Source organism: Leopardus geoffroyi, chromosome D1, assembly GCF_018350155.1.
Source record: "Leopardus geoffroyi isolate Oge1 chromosome D1, O.geoffroyi_Oge1_pat1.0, whole genome shotgun sequence".
NCBI lineage: Eukaryota > Metazoa > Chordata > Mammalia > Carnivora > Felidae > Leopardus > Leopardus geoffroyi.
This window is the reverse complement of record NC_059329.1, coordinates 77,501,944-77,517,895: the sequence shown is the minus strand read 5'-3', so window position 1 is coordinate 77,517,895 and position 15,952 is coordinate 77,501,944. Positions and strand designations below refer to the sequence as shown.

At 36.8% G+C, this 15,952-nt stretch overlaps 1 long non-coding RNA gene across 1 annotated transcript in view; it reads left to right on the top strand.

Annotated features, from left to right (window-relative positions):
• LOC123601493 overlaps window positions 1–15,952 on the top strand; it is a 182,706-nt gene that overhangs the window by 95,935 nt on the left and 70,819 nt on the right. The window contains exon 4 of the long non-coding RNA XR_006714135.1: window positions 10,670–10,733. This is a non-coding gene — a long non-coding RNA (uncharacterized LOC123601493). The remainder of the gene's footprint in view (window positions 1–10,669; window positions 10,734–15,952) is intronic.

Genomic DNA, 15,952 nt, shown 5'->3' with positions numbered 1-15,952 from the left:
CACAAAACTGTGAGATCACACAACCTGAACTGAAACCAAGAGTCAGACACTCAACTGACTAAGCCACCCAGGCACCCCAGTAATCATTTAAAAATCATTAAAATAGTTTTCTATTAAAAAAGCTATTTCATTGTCTAAAATATTCACAATATACTGCTTAGTAAAAGAGGGGGAAAAATAATGCCTCAGCCGATAAGACTTTGGTATTACAATCTTCTGAATTTTTTAAAGAATTCTTAATGAATATATATTTTTGATTTGAGATCTTATATTTTACTCAGTATACCCTTTTCACTGTACCCCGTAAGTTTTAATATGTTGTATCTTAACGTTCATTCATTTTGATTTATTGATTTTATTTATTTATTTATTTATTTATTTATTTATTTATTTATTTGAGAGAGAAAGCATGTAGGTGACTGGAAGGGAGGGAGGGAGGGAGAGAGAGAGAGAGGGAGGGAGGGGGAGAGAGAGAGAGAGAGAGAGAGAGAGAGAGAGAGAGAGAGAGAGAGAATCCTAAGCAGGCTGCACATTCAGTGCAGAGCTCAACACAGGGCTCAATCCCACAACCCTATATCATGACCTGAGCCAAAATCAAGAGTCAGATGCTCAACTAACTGAGCCCCCCAAGCACGTGCATTTTGGAGTGTTTTTAAATTTAGTTTATGATTTCTTATCTGACCCATTGATTATTTAGAAGTATGTTGCTTAATTTGCACATGTTTGTGTACTTCCTAGAGGTATTTCCATTATTTCTGATTTCATTTGACTATGATTGGAGACAGTACTTTGTATGATTTCAACCTTTTTAATTTTACTAAGCCTGTTTTATGGCCCAGCAAATGATGTATTCTAGACAATGTTTCATGTGTACTTGAGAAGAATTTGTATTCTGCTTCTTGACTGGAATGTTCTATATATGTGTGTTAGGTCTAGTGAGTTTATAATGTTCAAATCATCTATTTCGTTTTGGTCTTCTACATACTTATTATAACAATTATTAAAATTAGATTATTGAAGTCTCCAACAATTATTATTACATTATCCATTTCTCCCTTTAGTTCTGTCAGATATTGCTTCATATATTTTGGAGCTCTGTTATTAGATGTATTTATGTTTCCAAAAACTATAACTTCCTAATAAATTGACCCTTTTTATTACTATAAAATGCCCTTCATAGTCATTAGTATCAATTTTTAAAGTCTGGTCTTCTTATATTGCCTTTTCCTACCCCAACCCTACAAGTGCCATACAGTGGGTTCAATGGCAACACGGTATTCTCAGCCTGTCATACTTGGCACAAAGCCTCTGCCCTATAAATGAGGGCCATGTGGGGAAAGAAGTTCCTGACTTCTCAGTTGCATAAACCTTTAATTTGGCCTTTGCAACATGGAGCTTGGGGAAATATGAAAAGATGGTAACTTGTCTCTCTGAAGGAGTTCCCACAGTCCTTGAATGGAAACTTTGGGAAGTGAGAGCCCCATTTTCTTGGCCTGACCTACCTCGAGTGGAACTTTCATCATGCTGAATTGCAGTGGGAAAGTGAATCATGGCTCAAGAGTCAGAGACTCTTACTATTTGTATAAGACTATATAGATTTTTTTAATAAACGTTTATTCATTTGCTGCATAATTGGGAAAAATTTTAAGTATTAAATAGTTATTAATATTATTGTTATTTTTATAATTTTTTATAAGTTATAGTTTTTTGGTTGATGTGGTTTTTTGTTTTGTTTTGTTTTGTGTTTTGTTTTGCTGCAAAATGGTTTCATATTCTTTATACTGTTGTCATTCCAGAGGCTATCGTCTAGCTCATTTCGTGTAATAATTTGCCTCTTCTGCATAAATTAACTAGAGTTGGTTTTTACTGATTGCATTTAAGAAGTTTAAATCACACACACCCGTGTGCACGCACACACACACACACACACACACAGAAACACAAAAAATGGCCAAACTGAATCATTACTTTATGTATTTATATACTACCTATATATTTATATACTTTATATATTTCTGTTGGAATATATGCTCTTTAGTGAAAAGTAATAAAGCTCTCTTTTTTTAATGTTTATTTATTTTTGAGAGAGAGAGAGAGAGAGAGAGAGAGACAGACAGCATGAGTGGGGGAGGGGCAGAGAGAGAGGGAGACACAGAATCCAAAGCTGTCAGCACAGAGCCCAACACGGGGCTCTCATGAACCACGAGATCGTGACCTGAGCCAAAGTCAGATGCTTAACTGACTGAGCCACCCACATGGCCCATAAAGCTCTTTTTTTTTCTTTTTGATTTAATTCATAGGTAATTGAGCATTTTTATCGGTTTTAACAAACCAATAAAAAGGAAAAATTGAACTTCTGAGGAAATAAATCAAATGTTAAGATGTGATTTCTGTCCCTTAATGGTGGGCAGGAGGATGCCTATGCTGTTGAATAGGATATTTTAGGGATCATAATAATATAACATTCATGTGTGTGTGTGTGTGTGTGTGTGTGTGTGTGTGTGTGTGTGTGTGTGTATATATATATTTAAATTACAAAGGAATCATGCTGCATATATATTACATATTCTGATTTCTTAAACTTAATGAATTATGAATATTTTATAATCCAGTGGCAATTCATGTTGGATTTTTAACTTTGTATCCCTACATGTACTGTGGGAGATCTATGAACTTTCTGGCATTTTATGCCAAACTCTGGGTATAAATTTAGGTCAATTCATTTACGTTTTAGAACAGGAAAGGGCCTATGGTATTCATCTGACTCTAAAAAATGGTTTGTGACCCTCAAATGTTTAATATTATAATGTACAATGTACATATAATGTACAAAAATAACTAAATAGTATTCCCTTTTGCCTTTTATTGACATATGGTAACCAATTATTTATATAGGAAGTAGATTGGTTCTGATTTTATTCTTATGACTAATGATGGCATGAACAGCCATTCTTTAGACCATTTTTTAAAATAAATGTTTATTTATTTTTGAGAGAGAGCATGAGCAGGGGAGGTACAGAGAGAGAATGGGGAACAGAGGATCCGAAGCAGGCTCTGTGCTGACAGCAGCAAAGCACGGCTTGAACTCATGAACCGTGAGATCATGACCTGAGCTGAAGTCAGATGCTCAACTGACTGACCCTTCAGGCACCCTCTTTAGACCATGTTTGAACACAGCCTCCTTAAAATTAATTCCTAGGATTAAAATTGCCCTGAGAAAACATACGAACATTTTAAGGCTTTTGATATGTTTTGCTAAAATTATCCTCTAGAATTGTTGTGTCACCCTTTTTCCTGAAAATTCTACAACCTAGCTAATTTGACAGATTAAAAATGGTCCCTGTGTTTTTAGTCACATGTGAGTGAAAGCCAGCCATCCCAATGAGACTTATGGACTTCTGCTCCTCTCCTGCTATGGATACGATACATAAACTCCTTCCACTGCAACAATATTAAAAAACTCAGCTTCAACTGCAAATATCTCTTAGGGATGGCAGCCAGCCGCATTCATTGTAGTGCTTACCTGCTGTGGATCCATGCAGAGTAGAGTCTGGCCTCATCATCCTTAGAATTCCTCATGACATACTCCTAGAGGCAGCTATCTCTCAGCTACACCACAGAATACATGCATTTACAACTTTGGCACACAGCCCCTGGCTTTTGCCTGCTGCTGGGATACAAACACTTCTGTACCATTGGAGATCCTCTGCTGTGATGAAAACGTTGTCAAATAAATAGAAGGCCAGATAAAGAGGTATGCTACCTGCCTGTGTAACATGTTGACATTATGGGAAATATGTATAGGCCTCTACAACTATCTTTGTCCAAGATACGAAGTCCTTTCCTTCATAATATTCATTCTGAATAAGAATTTTAAGGAACCAACTTTAAGATCTACAGTTATCCAGAATTTTAAGAGACTTGTAAGTTTTCTTTCCATGTGTAACTGCACACATGATAAAATTTTTTGATGACATTGCAAGTAGTAATTTCTAGACTTGAAGAGTTTTAGTTTTATAGGTTTTCCAGTTCAACATCTGAGTATCTAAGTGCGATTGATGATAGAGTTTTGAACAGAAAGACCCACTTTCTGTCTCCCATTTACTTATGTTTATGCCTTTTTCCCTGTCTCACATAGCTAACAACTCTCTGGCATTTTCATGCATTTCTTCCCGTGTAAACTTGGAATCACAGAAATGACACCTTTTTTTCAGCTTTTTTTTTTTTTCAAAGCTAAGTGATAGATATATTTCGTAATACTTCAGTGGAATATGCCTGACTGAAAGAAACACCAAAGATTCTCTCACTAAAGCACAAAGAAAACATTCTGGACATCTATTATCTGACTCTATTATTTTTTAATGTGAAGCAGAATGTTTAAATTTCTATTGTTCATGAGTTAATGTAAAATAAAAATGCCTTTGAACTTTTCCAGGTGGGAATTTTCAATTGTCTTTTTATCCCATTTTCATTCCCATTGTGGTCCATAAAATGCTGGATGAAGCAAGTTTATTTTAAAAATTGAAGTGAAATAAATTTCTCCCTTTGTTGATTTTAGAGAAGTTTATAGAGTTTAATTAAACCATGAAGAAGAGTAAAGACTCTCAAAGAAAACTGAGTATCAGTAGAGCATTCTGTTTGAGGGCATAGCCTCTAGAATGGTGCAGACCGAGATTTGAACCTGATTTCTGCTAAAAACTACCAAGGATCTGTCTTTGTTAAGTTACTTTATCTCTCTGAATCTCAGCTTCCTGAATATGTTTAAAAGGGTATATTAATAGGGGTGCCTGGGGGGCTCAGTTGGTTAAATGTCCACCTCTTGGTTTCAACTCAGGTCATGATCTCATGGTTCGTGGGTTCGAGTTCTATGTTCAGCATTGAGCTGCCAGTGCTGAGCCTGCTTGAGATTCTCTCTCTCTCTCTCTCTCTCTCTGTTCCTCTCCTGTTGTCATTGTCTCTCTCTCTCTCTCTCTTTCTCTCTCAAAACAAATAAATTTTTTTAAAAATAGGTATATTAATCCTAACCATATACACTGTTATAAGGATTGACTCAGACAATTATTTGAAGATATTAAGAGCATTATAGGATCTCTGGCATATAGATGTCTTTCCATAAAGGACAACTAACATCGTTGCATGCATTAGGTGCTCAGTAAAGGCTTGCTTAATGATAGAATACAACATCTTTCCTAAGGAACCAAGATTGAGAGTAAAGTTTCAATTTTGCCCTTCTACATTGTACAGAATATGTGAAAAAAAAATCAAGAGGTCTTCTTTCTTGCTTGGTGCTCTCCATTGGTGTAGTCTCCTGCACTGCACACTTAGAAATTTCCAAGAAGATTTTCTCTGCCACCATTGTAGTCTCTAGTTAATTTCATACTGTCTGTGGTAAAATGGATCTGTAATAACCGTCTCTGAGATCACCTACCAGCCTGACTGCTGCTGCCTCATATTTTGATTGCTTTTATTTGGTATCTCTTCAAGTATCTTGAGGGAAGTAATATGAAGAATTATTGAAATTCATATTAATATATATTTTTAGAATTTTAAAAGTGCTTCCTTCAGCCTTGTGTCTTGTAATCCTTAGATGAACTTGCAAAGTCTCCCATTCGTGGATGAAGAAACTGAGATTGCAAGAAGTTGTGACACATAGTTACGTGTCTGTAGAAAGTAGCAGAGCTTGTATCTCCTAATTTCTAGTTCACTGACTGTCCTCTCCATTTTAGCCCCCGAATTCCTCAGACCTACCCATATTGCAAGAGTTACAACCATGGAATGAGTTCCTAGAGGGCTTCCTCTGCCTAATGCTCAAATGTTGAATTATAGTCATTCCCTTTGAGGTAAAAGCTTTCCTTAAGGGGCAGCTCTGTCTGGGAGAAGAAGAAATCCTAATTTCTGAACTTTATTTGTGGTGCTCATATGAAGATTCTGAAAGCAGATTTACAGTTGAAACAAATACATGGGTGTGGGAAGCCAGAGCGTAGAAGGCTTGGAAGTCGGCCATTTTCTCCATTACGAATTGGCCTGGACTTTTATTTCCCTTTCCTTGTGCATATTTTCAGAGAAGCCTACTCAAGGAAAAAGGCAAAAACAAAACCAATCTTTAATGCTTTCCAACGTTATACCAAACTCTTTCAGTCCATTTTTTAGCCTTCATTTGATTTTCAAATCACATTCATGTGGTAGGTAGTATTATCTTTCTCTACGAGTTGCATAAGGTAACAGAGGGACAAGGACGCTAACTTGCCCACAGTCATCTTTCCATTAAGTGTCAGAGTCAGGATAAGAATCCATATTGGTCTAAATGTGACACTTGTGATTAGTCTAAGAATATTAGCTGCTATTATGTTCATGCTAGGTTTTCTCAGAATCTGAATAAGAGGTTATTAGTGACTATAAGAGCTTTTGCCATAAATCATAAGCAGTGCTGTTTGACAAATGTTAAGTGAAACTTTGGACTGTCTCTTCCTCACCTGCACAATGAATAAATAATGCCCTTTCTCTGGCTCCATAATATGCAAAGATGGAAGCCAAGATGCTTATAGTCTCACTCCCTGCTATCATTCTTTACAGATAATAATTCAGCTCTCATGTTCCAATCAATGTTCAAGGCATAGGGCTTGGTATTAAAATATGAAAAAGATTTAAATAGCCAGCAGAAGTTTGAAATTACAAATTCCTCAGTTGATGGTACATTATATTGTGTGACCACTTAAAAACCAACATTTCCTAGTAAAACAAAACAAAACAAACAAAAAATCCAAACAGAAACACTTTTCAGTAGTAAGGTGTTTCATAACCTTCAAAGGCTCCCCATTTCTAAGAGGACAAAGTTCTGGTTCCTGGTTCTATACATCTCACCTAAATACCCTTTTGTAGCTAATTTCCTAGTTACTTCACTCCAGCATTGTTAATATTTTGTCCATTCTTTAGTACCTTTATGTTGTTTTTTCTCCCTTGTCTAGAATTCCTTCAATGTCACTGACTGTCCCCATGGAGACAAATCCTACTCTTTATAAGAACTCATACCACCTGTATCACATTGCTTAAGTATCGAGAACACCTGTGTCAATAAGACTTAACTGTTTATTACTTGAAGATTTTAAACCGATAAATAACTTCACTGTTTGCTTCAGGATATTCTTCCATGTCCATTTATCTGAACAAACAGTTTGCTCATCTGGGCAAACAGTTCTCATAGGATGATGGATTGCTCAACTAGGCAAATAGCTTGATTTTCAAGCAAGCACTTTACTTATCAAGGCTTGCTTCAAGATGCTCGCCATGCCGTGTCACCAATCTTAAGCAATTATGTCAGGTTTCTGTCCCAGTCACAGTTACTTACCATTAAAGGCCTGATTTAAATGACTAGAGCTTAAATCCTAAACCTTATAAGTATCTTTGATTGTAAGAAATTCCTAAGGCTCTGTCAAGGTGCTGTTAACTGGTTTCATAAACTTAGCTTTGCTTATTTCAATCCATTATTGTGGGGTTTTTCCTTAAGTCCATAGTCAATAATAAAATACTATGTTATGCAGAATTATTCCGGAGGCAAAAAAGGCAAAAACAAACAAAAAAAAAAAAATGAAGAAAGAAAGAAACCTAACTGAAATTCATTTGAAACAAAAAAGGGAATATTTTGGCCCACATCACTAAAGGTCCACAGAATCAGGACTTAAAGGGACATTTAAACACTGTCACCAGTGGGCACCTGGGTGGCTCAGTCGATTAGTTGTCTGACTACAGTTCAGGTCATGCTTTCACATGGGTTCGAGCCTTGCATTGGGTTCTCTTCTGTCAGTGCAGAGCCTTCTTCAGATCCCCTGTCTTCCTCATTCTCTGCTCCTCCCCCACTAGTTCTCTATCTCAAAAATAAATATTTTTTAAAAATTGTCACCAGAACTCAACTCTGCTCTGTCAGACTTTACGCCTGGATGGCTTCTTCCCAGGTCAGCTTTCTTATTATAGAATAGGTTGTTTGCAGTTACTCCTAGCCTACAATCTCTCTAAGTTGAATTTTTCCCAAAACAGACTTTGAAAAACAGTTTCAAGTCCAAGTAATTTATCTGAGAGGTACAGGAGACATCAGTAGGAACTGGGGAAGCAGGACATGGAAGGTAAAGGAACAAATAGGGAGTGCATTATAAATCAACTGCCACCTTGGGCAACCGAAGTCCTACCCCGAAGGGCAACAATGTAAAAATACATGTCACAGTTATACCACCTAAAGGACCAGGAAGATTGGACCCTTGTACACCAGCTAGTATTGGTTATTGTTTATGAGAAGAATGTCCAGGCTGAGGTACATGAGGCTGCTGGAACAGACTTAAATGGCTTTAGATAAAGCCCTTAGTCAGGAACCAAATGTAAATATCCACTAGTAGGAGCTGGCAGACTTGCAGTGAAGCCACAAGGCCCTGGGGATATGGGCAGTGCCCCTCAAAAAACTACCATACTCAGACCTCAAACCCTCAGCATTTACAAAAGTCAAGTCATTTTTCTTAGGACCGGATCAAGTTACATGCCTTGACAGAATCAATCACTGCACAAACTACAGGCTTAGTGATATCAGCTATAAATAGCAGAGTAAGGACTTCCAAAAATCCTATCATTCATAAAAGCAATAAGAACACTGGCAGAAATCATCACAATCAATGTTTTCAGAACTCTGGATATTAGCTAAAAGTTTTCAGCCACCTGGGGAGCATTTATTCAAGAAAAAGTTCTCGATAGGGGAAGAACAGTAAGATTTATAGTATTTTAACCTCTCCTATTCCCATCCTTCTCTTCTAAGCTCCACACCAACATCAAAAACTAACATACCACAATCATGTGGGCAAATAGCAGTCTGGAACCACTGGAAGGAAAAGAATAAGATTGAAGCTTCTTACAGTCTGCTCAGAGAATTGCTATTATTTTCCCTATTACACATAAATATGGCTTTATTGTATGAGCCAATGATTCCACTCAAATCATAGGGCTAACATAATTTACATCCTACATTCCCATAAAAACTCGTACATGAATGTTCATGATAGCATCAGTCTTATAGCTAAAAAGTGAAATGCCCATTGGAATGCCTGGGTGGCTCAGTTGGTTAAGCATCTGACTTTGGTTCAGGTCATGATGTCACAGTTCATGGGTCTGAGCCTCATGTTGGACTCTGGGCTTATAGCTCAGAGGTTGGAGCCTGCTTTGAATTCTGTGTCTCCCTGCACCCCACCTTCTCTGGTCCTCCCCTGCTATGTTCTCTCTCTCTCTCTCTCTCTCTCTCTCTCTATCTCTCCCTCTCCCTCTCCCTCTCTCCCTCCCTCCCTCAAAAATAAATAATTTCTTAAAAAGTGGAGTGCCCATCAACTGATAAATGAATGAACAAAATGTACTATTACCATATAGTGGAATATTATTCAGCCATAAAAAGGAATGAGATATTGATACTACAACATGGATAAGCCTTGAAAATATTCTGTTAAGTGAAAGAAGATAGATATAAAATATTATATATTATATGATTCCATTTGTATGAAACATCCATACAGGAAAATCTATGGAGACAGAAAGTAGATTAGTGGTTGTCAAGGGCTGATGGTGGATGGGAATGAGGAACAACTGCTAATAGGTACAAGGTATTTTTGTGGTGAGGGGATGATAAAATTCTTCTGGAATTAGATATTAGTGATGGTTGCACAGCTCGGTAAATATGCTGAAGATCAAAGAACTATAGCCTTTAAAAGAATGAATTCTGTGGAATGTATGTCTCAATTTCTTAAAAAAATATTCAAAAAATTTTACAGTGCTCTGTTTTGTCGGGCCTGGGTTAAATCCCTACTCCTGTGGGAGGAGGGAAGTCCCAGCATGAGCTGACAGTGGAGTGGTTACAAAGGAAATTCAAGGTGCTGTTACCAGAAGAAGGGGGAGTGGGTGTTGAACTAGCAAAAACAAGAAGTATTTTTCTATTCTGGCCATCTCATCAAAGGATAATCCCACAAACCCTTTGATCAGAGCCCTTTGTCAGTGCTGCCAGTTCTACTGGTACCTTTATTAAAGGACTGTTTTCTTGCTACAAAGTTGCCACATGCTCCAATGTTGTTTTTCGCCATTTCAGGTGTTAAGACCCTATTGGTTTCGCATCTCTCTCAGATATCTGTACCCCAAATCACCTCTCTCTCTGTAGCAACAATAGTAACAATCATGGAGAGTCCAGTGTTCTCATTACTAAAAACCCTCCAAACAAGACAGGTTTCTCCCCAAATTCTTATGCAAACAATTAGTGTAAATATGCTCTGGGTGGTGGAGGAGAGTGATGGTAGACCCCTAAGCTAATTTCTTCCTAATGTTCAGCTGAGTCCACTCTTGCTACATTAGCATGGATGGGAAAAGTAACCCTGCCTCCTGACTTTCTCTATCAGGTATCCTTCAATAGAAAGTCCTATAACTGAGCATGTGAACATGGATGTTGAAAGGGAAAAAATTAGTCAAAAAAAAAAAAACCCAAAACCAAAACAAAACAAAACAAAAACAAACAAAAAAACCTTATTTCTTCAAAATGTAAGCATAAAATGGTTAGCCAATGTTCTGGGTTATTGAATTTTGGATATCTGTATACATTCTTTCAAATATAATGCAATATACCAAAATAACCAATTATCTTTAAATGTTCATTTTGTAGGTGTTGAGTAGAGTTGGAAAAGAACACAACCATGACTGGTAATAGGAGCTTGGAAATTACATAGGTAAGTAATTAAAACTATTCTCTGTTGCATGGAATTTTCTAAACTTTTTCTGTTCATTGACATTGTCCTTGTCCAGAGTGTGAAAGTTTTGTCTCAAAGGAATAAACAAAAGAAAGAAAACTATTGTCTCCAAATCTGAACTTCCATTTTTGTGCTTAAAAAGAGAAAAGAAGAAAGAAAAAGCTACACATTCTGAATAACTCTGAAGTGAAAATTTTCTCTCCTTTTTAGTAAATGTGTCTTAAAATGCAGTAACGTAGCAAACAATGGGCCAAATTCACTTCCTGAAACCAATTTTTATTGTGCTATCAAAAGCACAATATTGTGCACAACATTTATTGTGATAGTAAGATTTTTATCTTTTGCGTGGATATTGGGAAATCAGCCAATGCATGGAAAAAGATGAAGGCAAGGGTATTGGTGTCAGAGCATAAATAAAGCTGGTGCTTGAACGATCTATTTTCTCTTTGGTTTGCACTTACTTCCAATACCTTGAAAGCACAAAAGGTGCTTAGTCCCAATCACAAACAGCCAAAGATTGATTATGGAAACAGCACTTGACATAGAACAAAAATTGATGGATGGTGGAGAAGGATACTGATACTGAGTCATTGACATATTGTTTCCGAGCATGAATGCTTATTTATTTTTTTTAGTCTGATGCAATGAATTGGAAAGTGCATTTCTGAGAGCATTAGGGAAGAGACTGAGAGTTTGTATATATTTCTCTGATGGCTTTTTTTTTTTAAGATTTTATTTTTAAGTAATCTCTATATCCAATGTAAGTCTCAGACTTACAACCCCCAAGATCAAGAGTTACATGCTCTACCTACTAAGCCAGCCATGTGCCCCAGTGGCTTTTTATCTTAACAGTGGTGCTGCCCACAAGTTGAATGGTAATCAGATATGATTTGATTTCTGCTTCAAAATCAAATCAGATACACTGTAGAAAAAGTACTACCTGAACATTTTCCTGATCTTTAAACTTAATGGGACTAAGAATACTACTCCACCTAAAAAGAAAAAAAAAATGACTATTGAAACTCAAAGTTTGAATATTTTGAAAATAAATATGTTCTACTCTAAAAAATAGAATCAGGCCAAGATGCTGTAAATACACACAAATCGCCATAATCTTATCGTGGAAAGAAATTATGTGGATTTGAATTTATAGACCCTTCAGAATGTGGAAGGACTAAGCTCATTAAATTTAGAGGAGCTGAGTATAAACATCTCACGCACTTTACCTTCTAATGTAAGCTCATTTTTTCAGTCGATTTGCTCCTTCATGATGCCCTGCTCTTAAATCTTGCCTCCTTGCCCTGTTCAAAAAATTCTGCCTCTTCTTTCTATCCCTGTGATGATTTTAACTTATCCACATAGTACTCACTATTCAAAATAGAGTTAAAGAGCTATCTTCCCCATAAAAACTTCTCTGACCCCATATTTATTTATCCTTTTTTAAAAAATTTATTTTAACGTTTATTTAATTTTGGGAGAGAGTGCATATGCATGCAAGTGCAAGCAGGTGAGGTGCAGAGAGAGGAAGACAGATTCCAAAGTGGGTTCCATGCTGACAGCAGAGAGCCCAATGTGGGGCTTGAACTCACAAACCATGAGATCATGACCTGAGCAGAAGTCAGACACTTAACCAACTAAGCCACTCAGGCAGCCCTATTTATCCTTATTTTATGAATTTCCACAGCCTTCATTCTCTCTACCACTCATCAAACGCTTATGTATTTTTACTCTTTGCAATCAAATTCTGTCAGTGTAACTGTGACCACCCAATACTCAGATCAGATTTAATTGGTATTGAAATCCAGTGAAAAATAAAAGTGTTCTTGAAAGGGAATTGGAAGTTTTAGTTCATCAGAACCGCTGTGTCAAACTTTAGATGCTGCCTCAATTTCCCAGGGTTGATCAGATTCCAACAAAAGAACAGGGACTGATCTCTTTGAAGAAATGTTTTGTAGCATAAATTTTGCAGTGACTTCCCATTACTGATGAAATATGTCCAGATCCCTCAGCTTAAAGTATGGCATTCAAGCACCAGAAAGAAGTCCATTGTGGCCAGAGATGGGTGAATCAGAGAAAGAAGGGCAGAAGAAAAGGCCACAAAGTCAGCACAGGATCAGTTTGTGTAGGATTTTATAGGTTAATGGAAGGACATAGGTTTTTCATGAGGGAGATAAACCAGTGAAGCAGCTTGAGAAGTGGTAAAATCTGACTTATGTTTGGAAGTCTCCAAGATTTTATTTGGCAAGATCAACTTGAGGGATTAGTTACAACTTACAAAGTTAGGGAAGATTGTGGAGAGATAAGTTTGGGTAGATAGGAACAGTGAATCACGAGTTCATTCTTAAGGTTCAAAAGGCATATTAAATATCTAAATGGAGATATTATGTGGGCCATAACTGTATGGAGCTCAGTGAAAAGGTCCAAGTGGAGATGTAAATTTGGGAGTACGTGTACACTTGGATGGTTTTAAAAATGATGAGCCTGAACGAGATTACATAAGAAAAGAGCACGGAGAGAGAAGACATCCAAGGAATGAGCCCTGGATCCTTTCCATGATTAATGGTTAGGGACATGAAAAGAATCAACAAGGAGACTAAGAAGGGCCTCTAGTAAAGCACTAGAAAATTAGGAAAGAATAGTGACCCAGAAGCTAAGTGAAGAAAGATTGTTTAAGAATGAGACTATGATCAAATGTGTCAAATGCAGCTCAATTGCATAAGGTGAAAACAAAGAAATGTCCAAGGATTTAGCAACATGGAAGCCACTAGAGTTCTTCACAAGTCCTATCACAAGTGATAGGGAATGGTGGGAGAAAGGTCAGAAAACAATACATTCAAGAGAGAATGCAAGTAGAGGAACTTGAGATAGGGTGGATAGGCAGCTATGTCAACAGGTTTGCCTTCAATGGGGGAAAATGGCACTATAGCTGGAGATGGGGAGTGGAATTAAGGGGCAACATTTATGATGTAATCTTCTGAAACAAATTAAAATGGTGGTAGACATGACCCAAGAAAGAAGTAAAAAATGATGCAGAAGCTGAAGCAATATTCTTGAGGAGGCAAAAAGAGAGAAACACTGAAGAAAAAAAAAAAAAAAAGAGGAAGCATCTCCTTCAGAGTCAAGGTAGGGCATAGGGGTTGGGTATAGTATATAGGTACAGATGAAGGTGGGCTGGTAGCAAGTGGTGAGAATGTATGGAACTTCTTTTCCAATGCTTCTACTTTTCAAGTATTTATGTTGTATTTATGTCAATTATGAGCAAAGAGAGGAAAGTAGGTGTTGAAGGTTTGAGGAGAAAAGAATGCAGTGGAAAATAGTTTATTTATCTAGCTGAGGGAGGAAATGAGTGATTAAAGAAGCAGTTTTAAAGTTGTCGCTGGGGGCTCCTACAGACCCACAAGGGCCTTTACATGGGTCTGGAAGGTCAAAACTATTTTCACTATAATATTATTGGGGCACCTGGGTGGCTCAGTTGGTTAAGTGTCTGACTCCTGGTTTCAGCTCAGGTCATGATCTCATGGTTTGTGAGTTCAAGCCCCACGTCAGGCTCTGCAATGACAGGGTGGAGCCTGCTTGGGTTCTCACTCCCTCTCTCTCTGCCCCTCCTCTGCTCTCTCTCTCTCAAAATAAATTTTAAAAAGCATTAAAAAATAATATTGTTATTTGCTTTTCCACTCTCATTCTCTTGTCAGTATACACTGGAATTTTTCAAAGACAGCTTAACATATGGGGTGCCTGGATGGCTCAGTCGGTTGGGCATCTGACTTCTGCTCAGGTCATGATCTCATGGCTCATGAGAGCCCACATTGGGCTCTGTGCTGACAGCTCAGAGCCTGGAGCCTGCTTCAGATTCTGTGTCTCCCTCTCTCTCTGCCCCTTCCCCCACTCACACTCTGTCTCTTTCTGTTTCAAAAATAAATAAACATTAAAAAAAGATAGCATGACATATGGTAGTGCAAGAGATTCAGTGCAGATGCAGACAGGGGAATCTAGCTGTCTTCTCTTAAGCCAGACACTGCAGAGATTTGCAAAATATAAAATAATACTCTTTTCATCAACTTTTTTTGTTGTTGCAAGGTAGAATTATTATTCATAACATATTTATGTTAACGTGTTATGGATTTATTTTATTCTTAAATATATTAAGAAATGTTTTAAATGTTCTCTACTTTAATTTCGAATATAACAAATTTGGTAGATACAACCCACATAAGCAGAAGCTCTTGATTATATAAATTTTTGGAGAAGAGGGTCTTGAAACAAAATTTCAAAAACTATTGAACTACAGAAATTTAGTTTGATTCCTGTGTCACACTTAAAGTGCTCTTAAAAGGAGTGATTATACATTTAAAATAAAGCCAGAAAAAACAATCCTAAAATTTGTATGGAGCCACAAAAGACCTGAATAACCAAAAAAAATAACCTTGAGAAAGAAGAACAAAACTGAAAGCATCGCACTTCCTGATTTCAAACTATATTACAAAACTATCATAATTAAAACAACATAGTATAGGCGTAAAAACAGATGTGTTGATTAATGGAACAAATGGCACAGAAGTAAACCCATGCATATATGGTCAATCAATTTATAACAAACTAGCTAAGGATATGCAATGAGGAAAGGATAGTCTCTTCAATAAATGATGTTGGGAAAACTGGAGAGACACATGAAAAAGAATGAAACCGGAACACTATCTTACACCATACACAAAAATAAAGATTTGAACATAAGACTTGAAACCATAAAACTTCTAGATAAAAACATAGGTGATAAACTCCTTAACATTTGTCTTAGGAATGATTTTTGGATTTGAAACCAAAAGCAAAGACATCAGAAGTAAAATAAACTAGTGTGACTACATGAAACTAAAAAGCTTTTGCACAGAGAAAGAAACCATCAACAGAATGAAAAGACAACCTATGGTATGAGAGAAAATATTTGCAAATTGTATGCCTGATAAGTGGTTAATATCCAAAATAGATAAATAATTCATATAACTCAATAGCAAAAAAAAAAAAAAACAATACAATTTAAAAATGGGCAGAGTAACTGAATAGACATTTTTCCAAAGGAGATATACAAATGGCCAACAGGTACATGAAAATGTGCTCAATATCACTGATCATCAGGGAAACACAACTCAAGACCATAATGAGATGCTACCTCACACCTGCTAGAATAGCTGTCACCAAAAAAT